This window comes from Ambystoma mexicanum, chromosome 9 (genome assembly GCF_040938575.1).
Source record: "Ambystoma mexicanum isolate Mex_15411 chromosome 9, UKY_AmexF1_1, whole genome shotgun sequence".
Lineage (NCBI taxonomy): Eukaryota > Metazoa > Chordata > Amphibia > Caudata > Ambystomatidae > Ambystoma > Ambystoma mexicanum.
In genome coordinates, this window is record NC_090931.1 from 1490613331 (window position 1) to 1490631391 (window position 18061).

The window sequence follows — 18061 nt, forward strand, 5'->3', positions numbered from 1 at the left end:
ACAGCCAGGACATTTTGAAAAACAATGTATTGGACACCTAATATCCAAACAGGAGTACTGCTTTAGAAACCATGTGCCTATACTACATAGGCCAAAATGTCTCATACAAGAATATTATTAAACCAGATGGAAAAAAAGGTAAATACATTGTCGAAACCTGTGAAGGCAGCCTGGTTAAACTTACCAAACCCATCCTGATTAATCATATGAAGCTATCATTTAAAACTCAACATAGAGAACTTTACTACATGTCCCTACTACAACTTTTTAAACTTGGAGAAAAGAAGATCTATTAGGCACACATGACTCCTGTGAAGATGCTTTCAATGCAAATGAAAGCACTATAACAAATATGAATTTCCAGCAGTACAAAAACATGTTGGACAATGAACGCCAACAAGAGGAAGAAGTTCAAGTATAACTAAATGCAGACACTCCTGAGGGCAGTCACCATCTGTTACAGGAAGCCAAGAAGCACTTGGAGAGCCACTCATAGTAAATGAAGCAGAATTAGCCATGACTGAAGTAGAAAACACTATGGGTCTCATTATGACCCTGGCAGTAGCCGTGCCGGTACAAATGGCACGGCTACCGCCAGAGTAATTATTTTTCCCGGCGCCTGGCAATGGGTAACCACCGGGGCATTACAGCCCCGGCAGTCCCTACTGCCAGGCGCCGGGGAAAGTCACTCGCCATTCCCATATGAGTCCCATTTGGACTCAATGGGGAGAACAGAAGCACCAGCACTGTTCATAAGGGTGCCGGTGCTTGCGTCAAAGTCTGCAGGCAGGACCGCACTCGCCCGCAGAACTTGAAGTGTGCCGGTCCGGTAACAACGTGTCGGTAGCTTACCGGCACTGTTGTTACCAGACCGTCATACTCATAATTAGGCCCCATGTCTCAATATGAGGAATAAGAAGAAAACTTTGCACTGCTGAAATCACAACTCAATGATGAGCAACGTAGCATTTTCCTTAGAAGTAGCTCAAGCAATTGAACATGGTGTGAAGCATGAAACTAAAACATGTAGCTGTCAAAAATATAAACCTCTACTCCTATATGTAAGTGGTGAAGCTGGTTCAGGCAAAACATTCTTAATAAAAATCATCAGCAAGTTCCTCCACAAATTAACAAACAACAAGCTTTCAGCTGTTGTAACGGCCCCCACAGGTTTATCTGCTTACAACATAGGTGGTGTTACTTTAGACTGACTGCTGCTCCTTCCAGTAGAACACCAAAACAAATTAGAGTACTACAGACTTTCAACAGAAGCTGCTATGGAGCTACGCATAATTCTGAAACAAATGAAAATGCTCCTAATAGAGCATGGGGCCACATTACAAGTCAGCCGGTCTGGAAAAACGGTGGTGGTAAATCCGCCACCACCGTTCTTTCCGGACCGGCTGATTAAGAGTCCTGCAGGCGGGAGGTGTCATTTAACACCACCCGCCTGCAGGCAGACATGGAAACACCGGCACCACTGTTTCCACTTCCCCATTTCCATTGAGTCCTATAGGACTCCATGGTAATGATGATTAACAGAATTCCGCCTCCGGAATTACCCCGTCACCGTTGTAATGCCCCGGTGATTCCGGCAATCACGGAGGCAGAATGGTAATACGAGTCCGGCGGTAACCTGATGGAATTTCCGGCACGGTTACCGCCGGACTCGTAATGAGGCCGATTGTCTCCAACCTAATGTTCGTTTGCTTCAAAGATACTCAGATAGAAGACAGCGCCAAGTCTAGATTTTCAAAAACAAGTGTTTGTTTTATTATATTGAAGTTGCCCTTGTTGATGACACGTGTTTCGCTGTACTAAAAACCCTTTTTCAAATCAGGGCCTAGTTGCTAATTATTAATGGAAACTTTTAACAGAAAATAAATAATAATAATAGAATTCGACATTATACCAATTTAGAAGTCATACAAAATAGCAAACATTGTTGAGTGCATCGATCAATTAAAACACTAAAAATAACAATGGGGGGAGAAAATGGGGGTTTTTTGGAAGAGAGGGGAGGTTTTGCAAGAGAGAGGGAGGTACAGAATGTTAAATCCCATTCATAGCGGAGATGATATTAACCATTATGCAATAAACAATCACAGAAAAACAAGGGTTGGTGATGGGGAGGATTCATAGGGTGTACAGAACAATTAAATTAAATATAAATGAGTAAAGAGAGAGAGAAAAATCGAAACAAAATAAAGTTAGTCCATGTAATTCAATGCAAGCTTTGATTCAGCTTAGATTGCAAGAGGTCCTTAAAACGAACTACGAACAACTCTTTGGTTGAAAACATGTTATTGTTTTCGGCCATCTCCTACAATTAACACCAGTCAAAGGTGAACCTATTTTTAAAACCTTATGACACAAACTGTGCCGTAACACACTTAGCAGCATAGGAAATGTAAATCTCTGGCAACATTTCCAATACAGAGAACTAACTCGAAACAGGTGTCAGTCTGCAGACCTCACCTATGCTAACATTTTGAAAAGCATTTGGATTGGTGTGCTTTCTAAGGATGCACATTCTATCTTAAATAGTAGACTCATCCATGAGCTATATGGGAAAAACATGTCATGGAACAATTAACACACAAAAAAGTCAAATATATGTCCTTAATGCCAACCCTAGCAAGCTGTGCACAATTCAATGAAACAATGTTAAGCAAAGAAATGCAACCAATATTGCAAATTAACTCCACGGGCAAACTGGAAGTGCACGGTATGACATATGTGTCAACAAGTCACAGCACGACTAAATAGCTTAAAAAACTCTATCTCCAACACAGCTGGTTTGGAGAACATTTTAACATTGTGTTTAATCTGTAGAGTAATGTTCAAATATAACCGTGACGTAGAGTAAGGTTTTGTCACAGGTTTCCCCTTTTCTCACCTGTTTTTGCTGCTTGCTGGAATCCTTGGGAGGAGTTTTCTTCTTTACGGTTCGGGTTTTGTACAACCCTGCTCGCCGTCTTCGGCTTCCAGCGTTCGTTCCGCTTCTATGTCCGGGATCAATAGGAAACTTCCAGGAAGTCCAGGATACGAAGAAGTGTACTCGGAGGCGGGTACACGGAGTCCGGGAAGAAGCAGGATAAGAAGGAAGGAGAATAGTAGGAGAAAGCGGAGGGTCCGGGAACCAGGAAACAGAGTTCCACGAAGGCGAACTACGGAGCACACGTCTAGCCACAGCAATCAGCGTTGAGACGCGCAGGGCGTGGCTACTTTATAGGACGTGCTGCATCGGACGTAAAGGCTGGGAGGCAGTGTTTGGTGCTTAACGGCCATGTTGGAAGTACCACGGAGTGTAAGCCCCAATGTGTCAAGGACCAGGAGGTCCAGAAGGGGCGTGTCCGACAGTTCATGACAGCATGCCTCCTCCGAAAATCCGTCCCGCCGGGTTTGCCCAGGTGTATGAGATGGAACCTTCTGAGTAACCTAGGGGTATTTAAGTTTGATATTGGTTCCCAAGTGCGTTCACTGGGAGGGTATCGTTTCCATTCCACCAAGTACTGGAGCTGACCACGTTTATATCTAGAGTCACATATTCTGGAGACTTCATATTCCAGTTGGTCATTGACAAGTACAGGATTGGGTCTGAGGTTAGTCCGGGAGGTCTGGATGTATGGTTTCATCAGAGATGTATGGAAAACTGGGTGGTTTTTCTTCCAGGAATCTGGTAATTTGAGTCGAAAAGCCACTGGGTTAATGATTTCTTTTATTTGAAAGGGCCCATAATACCGGGGAGCCAGTTTATTTGGTCGTAGATGTCGGGGCAGAAGTCTCGAGGATAGCCATACCTTATCTCCTACTGCGTAGGAGGGGCCTGGTCTTCTTTTGGAATCCACATAATGCTTGGTATGAGTCCGAGCCCTTTCTAACTGCTCTTTGGCTTCTCTTTGTACATTGATGAGTGTTTCAATCCAGGAATCAACTGTAGGAACAGGTGTAGGATGTGGGAGGACGGAAGGTAGCACTGAAGGGTGAAAACCTTGACTGCAGAGAAAGGGACTGGTCTTGAGAGCCGAGTGATCCGAATTATTATAGGAGAATTAAGCCAGAGGTATTAGAAGTGACCAAATGTCCTGGACCTTGATAGTGAAACAACGGAGATATTGTTCAAGTGTTTGATTCACATGTTTGGTAGCCCCATTAGTCTGTGGATGATACCCTGAAGAGAGGGCACATTGTATTCCCAGTATTCGGCAAAGGTGTTTCCAAAATTGAGATATGTATTGAGGTCCTCTGTCACGCGGGGGCGTGGCTACTTTATAGGACATGCTGCATCAGACGTAAAGGCTGGGAGGCAGCGTTTGGTGCTTAACAGACATGTTGGAAGTACCAGAGTATAAGCCCTGATGTGTCAAGGACCAGGAGGTCCAGAAGGGGCGTGTCCGACGGTTCATGACAGGTTTAGTTAATGGAGCACTTGGTACAGTTGTTGGCTTCCAGACATATCCATGTGACAACAACATTCAGTTTGTCAACATCCACTTAGACAAACTTTCAGAAGTTAAAAGATAGGACGCTGAACACCCCGATTCCTTCTTTTCAAAGACATGTCTGTACGCAGAGTCTCTTGCATATGCAGTCACTATTCATAAAAGGCATGGTCTAACCCTAGATCAGGCATTGATTGACATTGGCAGCACAGTCTTTAAAGAAGGTATGAGTTAAGTAGCACTGTCACGGCTATGCACACTTGAAGGACTATTTCTAATCGATTTTGATACAAAGTCAAGGCTGACATTCCTTGCATCATTGAGTACAACAGACTATGTGCACTCTACACACCACATTTCAATATGTACCCTGTTCCTCAAATAGGAAAACTTGTCAAAAGAAAAGTAATTCAAACAGAACTTATAGGAGATCTCCAAACAGTAGCACCAAAGAAATTGAAAACAGCTGCTACTCCATCAAGTAGCACAACCATAAAAGGATGTAATGCTAACGCAAGTGCACATCCAACAGCACAAACAAAGAGAAGTATGTCTTCTAAAAAGACAAGTGGAGCTCCAGCAAATGACACAGAACTGTCGGGTCCATTCAAGTTTTCCAACACATCTGGTGTAAATTGCTATCCAAATGTAACAATCAATGTTCTGTTCCAAGTATTGAAAACATTTACTTGAACGGCACAGAGCAGTTGTGTTTGCAAATACTCCTTCATAGAAATGCAACAAACAATCCTGACAACACTTGCAGTGTCTCAGGCATAAGGCAGGGATTGGACTACTGTGCGGGAATGGTGATATTCACCTTAAACACACAAGACAATCCACAAGAATTTCGAATGTACTTACTGCCAGTGTTCGAAAGCAAAAACATACCATATATGTGGAAACATACATGCAACATCTGCAACCAGGTGGCACAGGATCAATCCCCTAATGAGTGCTTTGTGTATGTATCTGTACCTAATTGTGAATCCATTCCATTTCAGCAGTTGGTGCAAAATGCAAATCACAGCTTATTATGCAATGTTTGCAATTCAGACATTCGTTGCACTTTACACATAAACTCACATAGCCAATACGGAATAGTAATGCTTTTAAGATACAATGCAGATGCTACCAAAAACAACTGCAAGCTTACTAGCTTCACACACTGGCAAGTATCGCTTGGCAAAAAAACCTTCACAACAGTAGGCATACCACATGGGTGCCGCAACCAATGCAGGTCACTATACTGCATACATGAAAAAGAAATGTGGGTGGTTTGAATGCAATGATACTTCTGTTACTCTGAAACAGAGATTACCAGCAAATCTAACAAATGCCTACTTAATATTCCTGAAACCTAAATTTACTCACTGAGCTGTCGCAGTAGCATAACCTACGGCCAATTGACACCAACAGATAGGCAAGTGCAAAATAAAAATACTCTTCTGCCCTCTGAAACTGTAAGAACTTAGCATACACCAACTGGCCTGTGAGTACATCAGTTGCGCTGCTATACAGTTTTTTTCCCAATGACCCAATGATTATAGACACAGAAACAATAACTGTGGAAAAACACACTAATATTGTTTTACCCATAGTACTTAAAAAGTACTGAGTATGAGGGTCTACAAACTGTCCTCCCTAATCTGTAAAACTAACGAGTGTTGGCAAATGAAAGTAGCCCCAGTCAGAATACGCAAACTGGTATCTCAGTACACCCACAATACTACAATGTTAGTTCCAGTGACCAAACTGCTTAAATCCACCTTCAAGAATGAAACTGCTTCAAAACATACCCTTGAGAACTGTGAAAGTACCAACCGTTAGAATACTCCAACAGGTGTCTAACTGCCCCACAATACTGCAATGTTAGTTATCAATAGTACAGTACCTATAATACACCAACAGGAATCAAAGTGCATGAACAGATACTATGAAAAAGGATAAACAGTTAGAATACGCCATCTGGTATCCAACTGCAACCCTACCATCACTACTTCCGAAAAGTAAAACACATAAACCATTTCAATTCCTCCTACTGCAACAGTTCTTATAACAGCAAAACCACATAGTTGTGCACCTTAAACATTCCTGTAAGTACCGCACACGTCAATAAAATATAGTGTGACACGTAATGTCAAATAAATGTACTCCATTTTTTTATTAACCTGCATGGATTTTTCTTCGCCACAGATCCAATGATTATGCAACTAAACACAGGAACTGAGCACATTGCACAGTAAACTTGTAGCTCTAGCAATAAAGGAATAAATCAATGGTATGATAAAAATGGAGGGTAATGAAAACACAAATGTTACCTCGATTTTAAAGAAAATTCAATATGTCCTAATAACATCAGATTATCAAAAAAAGAATATAAACAGTTTTTGTATTTGGAAAATAGAAAATCTCTGAAGATATGTGGGAACAGACGCATTCTGCAGCAGCACTTCAAGCCCAAGACCTTTTGGGGTATGGTCTCTGCACTTCAATGAATGTCAGGCCTCACAAATGAATCCAGTCACGTATCTTAGTGCAGACATGGGTGAGCCCTTTTTATTTGTACTCATGCGTGTGAGGAGTCAGAAATGAGAGCTGGATACTAGGTTGTCCTCCTTTTACCAAAGATATTTATTAAATGAAAAAGGGTTGGAAAAATGCCTCTGTGACCCTCTGCTAAAGAGGAATTTCCCCGCCTATAAACCAAAACCAAGGACCTGTCTGTGTCAGGATATCAATAACGGAAAAAACATCTTTGTGTCCAAAACGCCCTATCCTGGCCCTCACACTATAAACAAATAACAATGTGTAAGGACAATATCTTCAGCTGGCCAAAAAGGGTTAACAACTGAAATAAGTATAATTCCAACCGAAAACATTTCTCCAAGGCACATGTCCCTTGGTGTCTTCTTTGCATTCACAAGATTCCTGTTTAGGCAACCAAGTCTGGAACAATCTTTCTTTACTTTATCCTCGGTCTGGATAGCATTGGCTTTCTTTAACATCCAACTTTCCAGGATTCAACAAATAAATGGCAATCTTTCCTTTATCATTTCTTGTGGCTTGCAAATTGCCTGGTTTACTCCCCTGCAGGTTCCTTTATGCAATGCCAACTGCCTGCTGTACTCTCCTGCCAGGACTCTTTCTGCAACGCCAATTGTCTGGTTTGTATTCACCTGCCAGGTATTCTCTTATGAGTTTCATTTGCCTGGTATACTCTCCTGCCAGATCTTTTATATTTATCAATTGTTTGCTGTCTTGCTTGTCAGGATTTCTCATATATTTCACTCATTTGGTGTCTTTGGTTTACCAGGGCCTCTCAAATGCTTTATCATCATTATTGTAGGTATGGCTCTCGGGTTGAGATATATACTCTTGGTAATGTTTCTTTAAGTTTGGCCCCACATTTACATTTGAGATATTCACAGTTCATTGGGGTTTGCTTTTTAGTGTTTTGGGTTTCAAACAAGCCTTCTGTCATCTTCACAAGGCTACAATGTTCAAAGTGCTATAAACGCAGTTGGCATTGCATAAAGGAACCTGCAGGGGAGTAAACCAGGCAATTTGCAAGCCACAAAAAATGATAAAGGAAAGATTGCCATTTATTTGTTGAATCCTGGAAAGTTTTGGCGTGGTCTCAGGAATGCCCCAGGGGCCCCACTGGCTTCAGGCAGACTCACTGGCTTTCTCCAGCGTCTCCAGTTGGGTTAGCGCTTCTGCTGTGTGCTACTTTTACACACTTTCCAATCTGGCGGCTGTAGACGTTCTTCCGGCCTCCCTCTCGGCTCAGCGATTACATGTCTGCTTCCCTTCAGGATCCAAAATGGAGAATGTCAGCTTCCCGATTCGCTGAGTGCCCAGGATCTTCCTCACGTCTCCCAGCATCTCCACAGAACTTCAGTCTCTGACTCTGCGTCTCTCCCGTGGTGCCCTCTTCTGCTCTGCCACACCCGTACATGATATTCACATTCGTGAGCCCTTGAATAGGAGCCAATGTCTTCTCCTGCACTGTCTCTCTGAATAGTGAGCTTGCGAGGTTTAAATGTCCCGCGCACAAGTCAACTAGACTGCACAGTGTATTGAAGTTCTTAATACACTATTCAAACTCCTGCATCTCAGTACTTGGGGAATTCAGGGAGTTGAAGTTTATAGATGTTGTTGTTATGGCATTTTAATAGTTCATTTACTAGTTTTACCAAAAGGAACTTTAGAAGAAAAAGTTGTTAAGTCTTAGCAGTGTGGGATGGTGTTATGGTTGTGTGTTTGGCCATAAAAATATGAAGACGAGGGTTAATTTGTCCTACCACTGGGAACACATATCTGACAGTATGTCATTAGGGTCTGTGACATCAGTCTTCCTCATGGAAAAGGGGAAGATACCACATCTTGGCCAGTGAAGTCATGACATTGCTCTGGTAGCTGCCTCTTCCCATGTGATCATCCCTCATAAAGCCGGCTCCAGGGTCAGGATCAGGTAGTGGCTGCTGTTCCCTGGCCACATGGGAGGAGGTTACTGGCAGGAAATCCATGATGACTCCACTGGATTCATCACATGGGGCAATAGGGGAGCGGACAGGAGTTCTAGAAGCACACAGCGCAGCTTATGCCCTGTGGCCCTTTGACTTTAGGTAGCCCAAGGGCTCAGTGCTTATTGTTTACTTTCTCATTAAAGGAGTTTTACTTATGAGTGGGGCTCGTCTGAAGAGTTCTAGTTGAGACGTGCCTGCTGACTTGTTTTTAGATTCTCTTGATTTGTGGGCCACTTTTAGGCTACTGTGTTTAATAGTTGTGTATAGCAATACTGCTCTATTGTCCAACTAACTGGAAAGTACTTGTACTTGTTTTAAAGCATCTGATGGGGTCAACCCCCACATCTTATTTCCCAGCATCCCCATTTCACAGTTAATCTTAACAATTTGGCCTGCTACTATCTAACGCTATATTGCCTTGGATAAATGAGGGACACATTCTGTCTGACACTCAAAATGACTATAAGCAGGGTATCAGAACAATATTTCAAAGTTTCAATTTTACCTAGTGATTTCCAGCTAGGCGAGGGTCCATGAGGGTACCTGACATTAGCATGTGTGAATTGTGGTGTACTTTGTATGAAATGGTTTTTACCAAAACATGTTTGGAATTTGGTGATGTAACTACACACACACACTAGCATCAGGGTGAGATGTTAGCATCATGGTGAGATTTGGGAAGAACAGGGAACAGACTTTACATATGATGTTTAGAGCGAGTGGTTCAGGATAGGCTGTGTTCTAGCCCCTTTATTGTTATCGCAATACCCCAACTCACTGACTGACACGTTAATCGAGGTGCCACTAGATGGACCTCTGGCTACCAATATGTCTGTATGCTGATATGGTCATCAGGACCATACTTTAGAAACTCATTATGACATACACCATGCAACCTGCAACTGTCGGCTTGATTTGGACTTTGTCCTGTAATCTCTAACCGTTGACCTTGGGCTGAAAATATAACTTACTTTCTTTGTGCGAAATAATGGGGCATTTTCACTTACATTTGGATCACGTGCACCTGTTTGTTTTTTAATGTCTTTAGTGAAATATGACCTTTTTTTAGAGCCATATGAATATAATGGGATGAGTGCATTTTAACAAGAAGAATGGCTGAACAATTTTTCACCTCTTACCCATGACAATGCATCTATTTATGTGTGTCCCTGTGTGATTCAGTCAACCAACAACAACTGGACACAGGTAGGTAGTGTGCATTTACCTGAATCAGCCAGTAGGGGACAGTAAGCTCACTCCAGTCTAATAACACTTCTTAAAAGAAGAGTTTGAAAAATACATAACAACGTGTCTGTGGATTTTGCCTTTCCTAATAGAACATTCCATTCATACAATACTGCCTTTCAGTTCATGAATTCTATTTCTATCTGCAAATGTGTATGTCGAAAGATAATTTTCACTTTTCACTTTAATTCTACAGATGACTGTTACATTGCCAGAAAAGACAAGAAGATGATTTATTAACTTGTGCTAAAACTAACACCCTACAAGGACTTCGGAAAAAGAAAAGGGTGAGGCTTCAGTGCTCTGGAAAGGAAACCACAAGCCGCTGTGTTAAGGAATGAATCCGGAGACCAAAGAACTCTACGGCTTTAAAAATGGATGTCTTCAATACCACATGTTTCCCAAAGCTGAGTAATTGGACAGATGAGTGTTGGTCAAATTAGGGCACTAGAAGGTTTCCTAAATTCAAGGGCTCCTATTTTTCACTAGCCACTGGGTACTGATGAATGCCACCTGGCTAGTCAGAAATGGGGTGATGTGTGTATTTGTAGGATTGAGGTATTGACTTGTTATGCCAGGCTAATAGGTTGCACCTTGAAATTGTGTCTGCTGCTAAATATAAGCAAAAATACACAGGTAAACTGGAGCCCATGAAAGTAGCCATACTAAGAAGACTCTGAGTCCAACACATCATCTGCATGCACATAAAAAGGGTATAGACTACATACATGTGAAGCATGTAGGAGAAAAAGGTTACAAATTAAAACTGATGTCCCATGACAATAGATACGTTTGGACAGAAACCCTATTGATCTAGGTAATTAGAAAATATTGCCAAAAGCAGTCAGGCCAAGAGAGAGCACACAAGAGAGGGTAACATAACCCAGTCATCTTGGAAGCTGCCAAACTAACCAATTAAAACATATCTGGCAACTTTATGGAGGCTGCTTGTGGAAGTGACAACATACACAATCTAAAGCAAATCTATCTATAATGAAATGCAAATGTATGCTATGGAACTTGCAACTATTTGAAAATAAAGTCTAGGCTTTATCCAATCACGCTATAATTAATTTTATTCAGCTATGTATTGGGTTTTCTATAGTGTAAACATAACTGGAAAAAATTGAGCACTATGTGATAAAGGAAATACAATACAATGGATACGATGAGAAGGCTGGAATATTAAGGGGACAGTTAAAATGTCATGGAAATGCATACAGAGGGTTACAGGTTAGTGAGAAAATGTAGAACCATGCCTCGACTAGGAAACTCCTGCAGATGCAGATGTATTCCCCCTGAAACTACATTTTGGTGAACTTCCAACAGTTGAATATTTCTAACTGTGCTGTTAAGATCCGGGCCTGCAACTTCGCGTCCCTGCCTTGCCTTCTGCATTGCCATTGCTTGTAATCCTAGCAAAGCAGAGATGGAGACCTACACCCCAAAGAAAATATATAAGTGCACTGAATGTCTCAACGCCTTTAGTCAAAACCAGAAACTTATTCTGCATTGGAAAGCGCACACAGAAGAAAAACCAAATCGGTGCACTGAATATCAGAAGTACTTGAGTAACAAAAACAATTTTATTCAGCATAAGAGAAAACACACCGCAGAAAATCCCTATCAATGCAGTGAATGTCAAAATTACTTCAGGGACAAAAGCACTCTTATTCATCATGAAAGAACACATACTGGAGAAAAACCATATCAGTGCAGTGAATGTCAGAAGTGCTTCAGTCTCAAAAGCAATCTTACTAAGCATGAGAGAACTCACACAGGAGAAAAACCTTATCAGTGCAGTGAATGTCAGAAATACTTCAGGGACAAACTCACTCTTACTCTTCATGAAAGAACCCACACTGGAGAAAAACCATATCAGTGCACCGAATGTCAGAAGTGCTTCAGTCACAAAAGCAATCTTATTCAGCATGAGAGAACTCACACAGGAGAAAAACCTTATCAGTGCAGTGAATGTCAGAAATGCTTCAGGGAGAAAGCCACTCTTATTTATCATGAAAGAACACACACTGGAGAAAAACCTTATCAGTGCAGTGAATGTCAAAAAGGCTTCAGTCAAAAATGGACACTTATTCAGCATGAGAGAACACACACAAGCGAAACCCCCTATCGATGCACTGAATGTCAGAAGGGCTTCAGTCGCAAAAGCAATCTTACTAAGCATGAGAGAACTCACACAGGAGAAAAACCTTATCAGTGCAGTGAATGTCAGAAGTGCTTCAGGGACAAAAGCAATCTTATTCAACATGAGAGAACTCATACAGGAGACTATCCTTATCAGTGTAGTGAATGTCAGAAATGCTTCAGGGGAAAGCCACTCTAATTTATCATGAAAGAACACACACTGGAGAAAAACCTTATCAGTGCACTGAGTGTCAAAAAGGCTTTAGTCAAAAATGGACGCTTACTCAGCATGAGAGAACACACACAAGGGAAACCCCCTATCGATGCACTGAATGTCAGATGGGCTTCAGTCGCAAAAGCAATCTTATTATGCATGAGAGAACTCACACTGGAGAAAAACCATATCAATGCACTGAATGTCAGAAGTGCTTCAGTCACAAAAGCAATCTTATTCGGCATGCAAAAACTCATACTAGAGAAAAATGTTATCAGGGCACTGAACTTTAAAATAATAATCTTAGCATGTCAGGAAACATATGGAAGAAAAAATATATCAATGCATCAGATGTCAGAAATTATTGTGTTGGAAAATCAGCCTTATTCAGCATGAGAAAACACATATGGGAGAAAAACCTTATGAGTGCACTGAATGTCAGAAAAGCTTCCATTGGAAACATTCTTAGAAAGCAGAGAGGAGCATAGGTTGGAGAACAACATTATCAGTGCACTCAATGTTAGAAAGCATTAATCTGGAATGTCAGAACAAATTGAATCAGAAAAATCATCTTGTGGTCCATGAGAGGACACACACTTGGGGAAAACCTCCCAAGTGCATTATTATTAGTCTGACCCTGCAAGAGAGAACTTATACAGGAAAAGAAACATATAAATGTATCGAATGTTAGGAGAGTTTCGGTGGAAAAACACAAAAACATATGTATTGCAAATCCAGAAATGGAGACACTTAAACAAATAGCAGTGCTCTAAAGGTCATTTTACACTCATAAAACCATCTAAATCAGAGGTCTTCAAACTGTGGGGCGCGATTTAGATTGGAGGAAATGGGAAGGGGCAGCTCATATGATCAGACTGGACCATAAAACGGTCTTAGGCACCAATGAAAAAATCGCCAGCAGTTGCAAATGGATATTCAGTCCCTTAGTCACAGACTGTTTGAATAGTACCCAAGGGGTTGTTCTTTTGTTCAAATGTAAACAAATGTTGATATTCAAAGAATATTTATTCAGCAACAATGGTCAAAACTACTAGCTGCATAGTGAAGTAACTCCTCAAACTGCCCCACATTGACCAGAAAAGTGGCCCATTTTGACTGGCTACACTAGTATTTTGCATTTTTGGTACGGTCATCGCCCTATAGGCCAGTCCAAGCCTGCCGGCTCATCCATAATGGTTGAGGGGGCGTCCACCCACTGGCCTCCTCACCCATTATGGAGGAGCCAAGGAGCCAGCCCAGTGAAACACTGAGCACTCCCTCAGCTGCTTTTTCCAGCTGAGGGTGTGCTCCTGGGCTGGCTGAACTGTCAAAGGGAAACACCGTTTGCCTTTGACAGTTAATTTCCCCAGCCGCACATGATCACTGAGCCATGCAACGCTGGGGGTGTTTTGCTTTGCCAGCCTTGCATAGCTCATTGGAAATGCTGGCTGGGGCACTGCATGTATGTATGTGCGAGGGGGGGCTCCTGCGCCTCCTCGCACATACGAGCAGAGCAACCTGGAGCGGGGCATTTTAGAAACCACGCGCAGGCCCCTGCAGAAGGTACGTTTATGGCGATTTAATTTTTATTTAAATGTGTATGGATGTGTGTTTGCTTGTTTTATGGCACTGTGGTGGGAGCAGGATGGACGGCAGCACTGGGATAGTGGTGGGAGTAGGCTGGGGAGAGCCCAGGGTCTGTACTGGGAGTAGGGTGCGGTGGTGACACGCAAAAGTTCATAGCGATTTCTACGTACTATCCATCTGGCACTTTTGTGTGGGGGCTGGGCCTGCCCAAACTTTGCTCGGGGGGGGGGGGCCCAGGCCAAAAAAGTTTGAAGACCACTGATCTAAATGGATGTGAAAGGAAAACCTTACCACTCTATTGAATGTGAACCGACATTCAATTGTAAAGACACCTATCCAGCATAAGAGGAGCGTGCAAGGGAAATGCATGCACTGAATCCCATAGAAGCCTCAGTGGAGCAACCAGACGGACATATTTAGCCTCTTGATTAGTGGCAGCTATCAGCAAATGAATGATACTGCTGAATATGTAAAAACAAGGCAAATTTGGAGACAGCTCAACACATTCTAACTGCATCTCCTTCCCTTGAAATGTTATATACAAATATGTATGGTCGCTATGTTTACCAGTTAACTTTCATAGCTATGACACATTTTTGCCATTTCTGTCTAAATTCTCCATTGGAATCTCTGCATATTGCCATGTTCAAAATATGGTCCGCCGCCGAATCGATCTGGAATCCCATTGTATAAATCGTACTTAGGTGATGTCCTAGTGCATAATGATGTAATTCCTGGCTACCCTTCCTTTCGGTACAGTAGGTATAGAATTACAACATGTTGATCACTTATGACATGTGATCAATTATATCCGAAATATGATTGTCTTTACTGATAATAGTACATATGTTGTATTGAACTACTACCTATTTTCAATGTTGGCAGTACAAGATTTCTGGCAGAATGAATATCTGTGCCAGCTACCATCTAGTGAAAATGTATAAGATGTGTATGACGTGATCTAACCTATAACAGTGTGACCAACTGTAGCATGTTTTGATGACTTTTAATAAGTCTTTTTATGTGGTATAAGTATACCATTTTAGTAATCTGAGGATTTGATGACGAGGTTATTAACTGCTTTATGGAAAAGTATTATGAATTGGCTATGAGTTTGAATGTTAATGAACTTTTATTCTATATGTAATAAGTAAGATTGATTGAAGTTGATAATTTGTATATTTGATATGAAGTTTTATTTAAAGAAATTGTAAAGGTTTGTAATGAACTATAAACAACTAGATCAATAAATAAATAAAGAATCCCATAGAAGCCTAAGTGGATCAACCAGATGAACATATTAATCAAGATAACTTGGATCTAAGCATCCGAATCAAGGATAATGTATGGCATCTATTTACAACAGAAGTCATAACAGGAAACCTTAAAAATACTCTGAACGAGAAAACTGCCAGGTGCCAATAATGTCATCTGGCTGCAACAATAAACTATACCCCATGACCAGCCTGTGTGGAAATTTACCTATGCAAGCAGCCAGAATGAGCATCAGCTGGGCTTACCAGATGAACATTACTTCTTGCGAAATCAGAACCTTGCTTCTGTTAGAATCCACCACGCCGTGTCCCAATTACCCGTCTACCGCCAACCTATAAAGCATGAATTAACATGTATATGCATGAAAAATCAATAACATAATACAACAGGATCAGGGGATTACCATAACAAGATCTTGCTGAACCAATAAGCAGTAAATGGTAAAAAAAAAAAGCCATAATGGACTGCCATGTGAAAAGCCTCATTCCCAGCTAGAGCAGACCCTAAAATGTCCACATTTGAAAAGCATGAATTGAGGCGTGATTCAGTTCAATAAAATCACAATGACCTGGTGGAAAACCGTCATGCCCTGGGTCTATGAAAATAGGACTGACTATCATCCCAATGTGTACATTATTTCGGGGAGCTTCTTTGCCACTGGTTCGGTTCAGGTGTGCACTTAATGTGATGAGCAACTGCACCTCTGACTTTGTACACGTTTATACATGAACATGTCACATCAGACCAACAAACCTCCATAGAAGGGGACACCAGCAGTTTGTGAATGGCTGAAAATCAGAAACCTCTGGAAGGGACCGGCCTCTGGAAGGGACTGGCCTTCATTTCATTGTTGGTTATTTAATGGATTCCTCTTTATTAATGGGTGTGTGGGTCAGATCAAAGCGCCTTAAAATGCACCCAGAAAAACAGATCAGAACCAGCATTAGGGGAACTAAGACGTTTGGAAAAGAAATGGGAATGTGTGGTGTATCTTGTCATTTTTTTATAACTAAACAAAATATATGACGAGAAAAGTAACATACACCATTACAAAGAGCACCAAAAGATAAAGATCCTATTTTATTACAGCAAATGGGCACATGGTCATTTGGGGTGAGGTAGGTTATACAGAGGGTGTGGGGGGGGTTGGGTAATAAAATGCTGTAAAAACCTCTTGCCACACTTTGGTTTTCGATGCCTTGATGTGATTTAGAGTGGTTTTGGGGTCCTTGTCCGTGTACTCTAGGTTGGCGCCTCAATTGTCTTCAATTATTTGGCTTGTTTGTTATTGACATTGAATATGATGGGCTGATACGGCGCAGTCTTGCTATGACGATTGGACATTGAAAAACATTAGGACCAGCACCACATTCTTTGGCGCCCTGTCCGTGTGTGTCTGAATGAACACAGGAGAAACATGCAATGCACACCCTGTCAGCATGCACTCGTACCCTATCGTGATTATCAGTAGGTTTGAAGGTAGTGACAGTGCGTATTGCCACGTAGCCCACTGTGAGGTAACACAGGAAGGTGCAGTGGTGGTGCGGAGGGAAGGACAATGCCAAGGAGAAAAACCCCAGATTGGAGAGAAAAACCTGAGAATCCTTGAGAGTTCTGAGCCTTGGAGGATGCTCGAGGAGTGTTCAGAGCCTTTGTGGATGATGATGGCGGTAACAAGACTACTGAGCAACAGATCGTAGCAGCAAGGGGAGACTGCGAGGGAACCAGTGTAGACAAGGAGAAAGGCAAGGCAAAAAATGGGAGAATAGGAAATAACTGGTGCTTGATATAACAAACTCTGAATATGCCGCATCTGTCAGATGGAACTAGAAATGCCTCACCATGCTTTGACTCTTTGCATCAAATTGGAAAAATATTATATGTTAGGATATATGAAATTTGTCTGCAGACCATCTCTGATACAAACTGCTCAATTTTGGGCGCATGTGTTTTTGGCCAAGGCCTTGCTTGTTACTGCAGCAGCGTCCTACATATGGATGGAAGGGGAGAAACTTTGGCTTTACGCATGTAGATCATACTCTTTATGTTCCTTTTTATCTGGTTTATGATAATATGATTTTCTTTTTCCCCCAATATGACTTAAATAAACTGATCATTGTTGTTTGACCTTTTTGCAGTGGTAATTTTTGAAAATGTGTTATAATGAATTATTATTTGTTCATTTTATTCATTGTAAAGTGATTTGAAGTGTAAAAGGTTAACCTTTTAACCATACAAACCTTTTAAATAAAAACAATCATTATCTAGAGAAACACTGGGAGGATCTTGCATCAAATAACACCTGCTCCAAGCAATCCTGGGGGCACTTTGCTGTTTCCAAGGCATAGTAACACACACTGTCATGGGAACCTTTTTAATCCCCGAAGGAACGATAGGATGCAAGACCCAAAATCTGAGAGAGAACTTAAAACTCAGATTGGTAAATTCCAAAATGTTCTGACTACTGAGATTCTAAGGTAAGTGATGTAATGTATTTATTGTGAAAGGCGGTGTGATTATGGCAACAGGCTGAGATAGTCGTTAAACTACTACTATATAGACTACTTTCAATTCCTAAAGGTATGGAGTTGTGACCCCCAGCTCTGACATTCATGAAG

General features: G+C 41.5%; 1 pseudogene; it reads left to right on the plus strand.

Moving 5' to 3' along the window:
* Positions 1-17570, plus strand: part of LOC138489273 (zinc finger protein 182-like) — a 115735-nt pseudogene extending 98165 nt beyond the window's left edge.
* Positions 17571-18061: the final 491 nt, after the last annotated feature.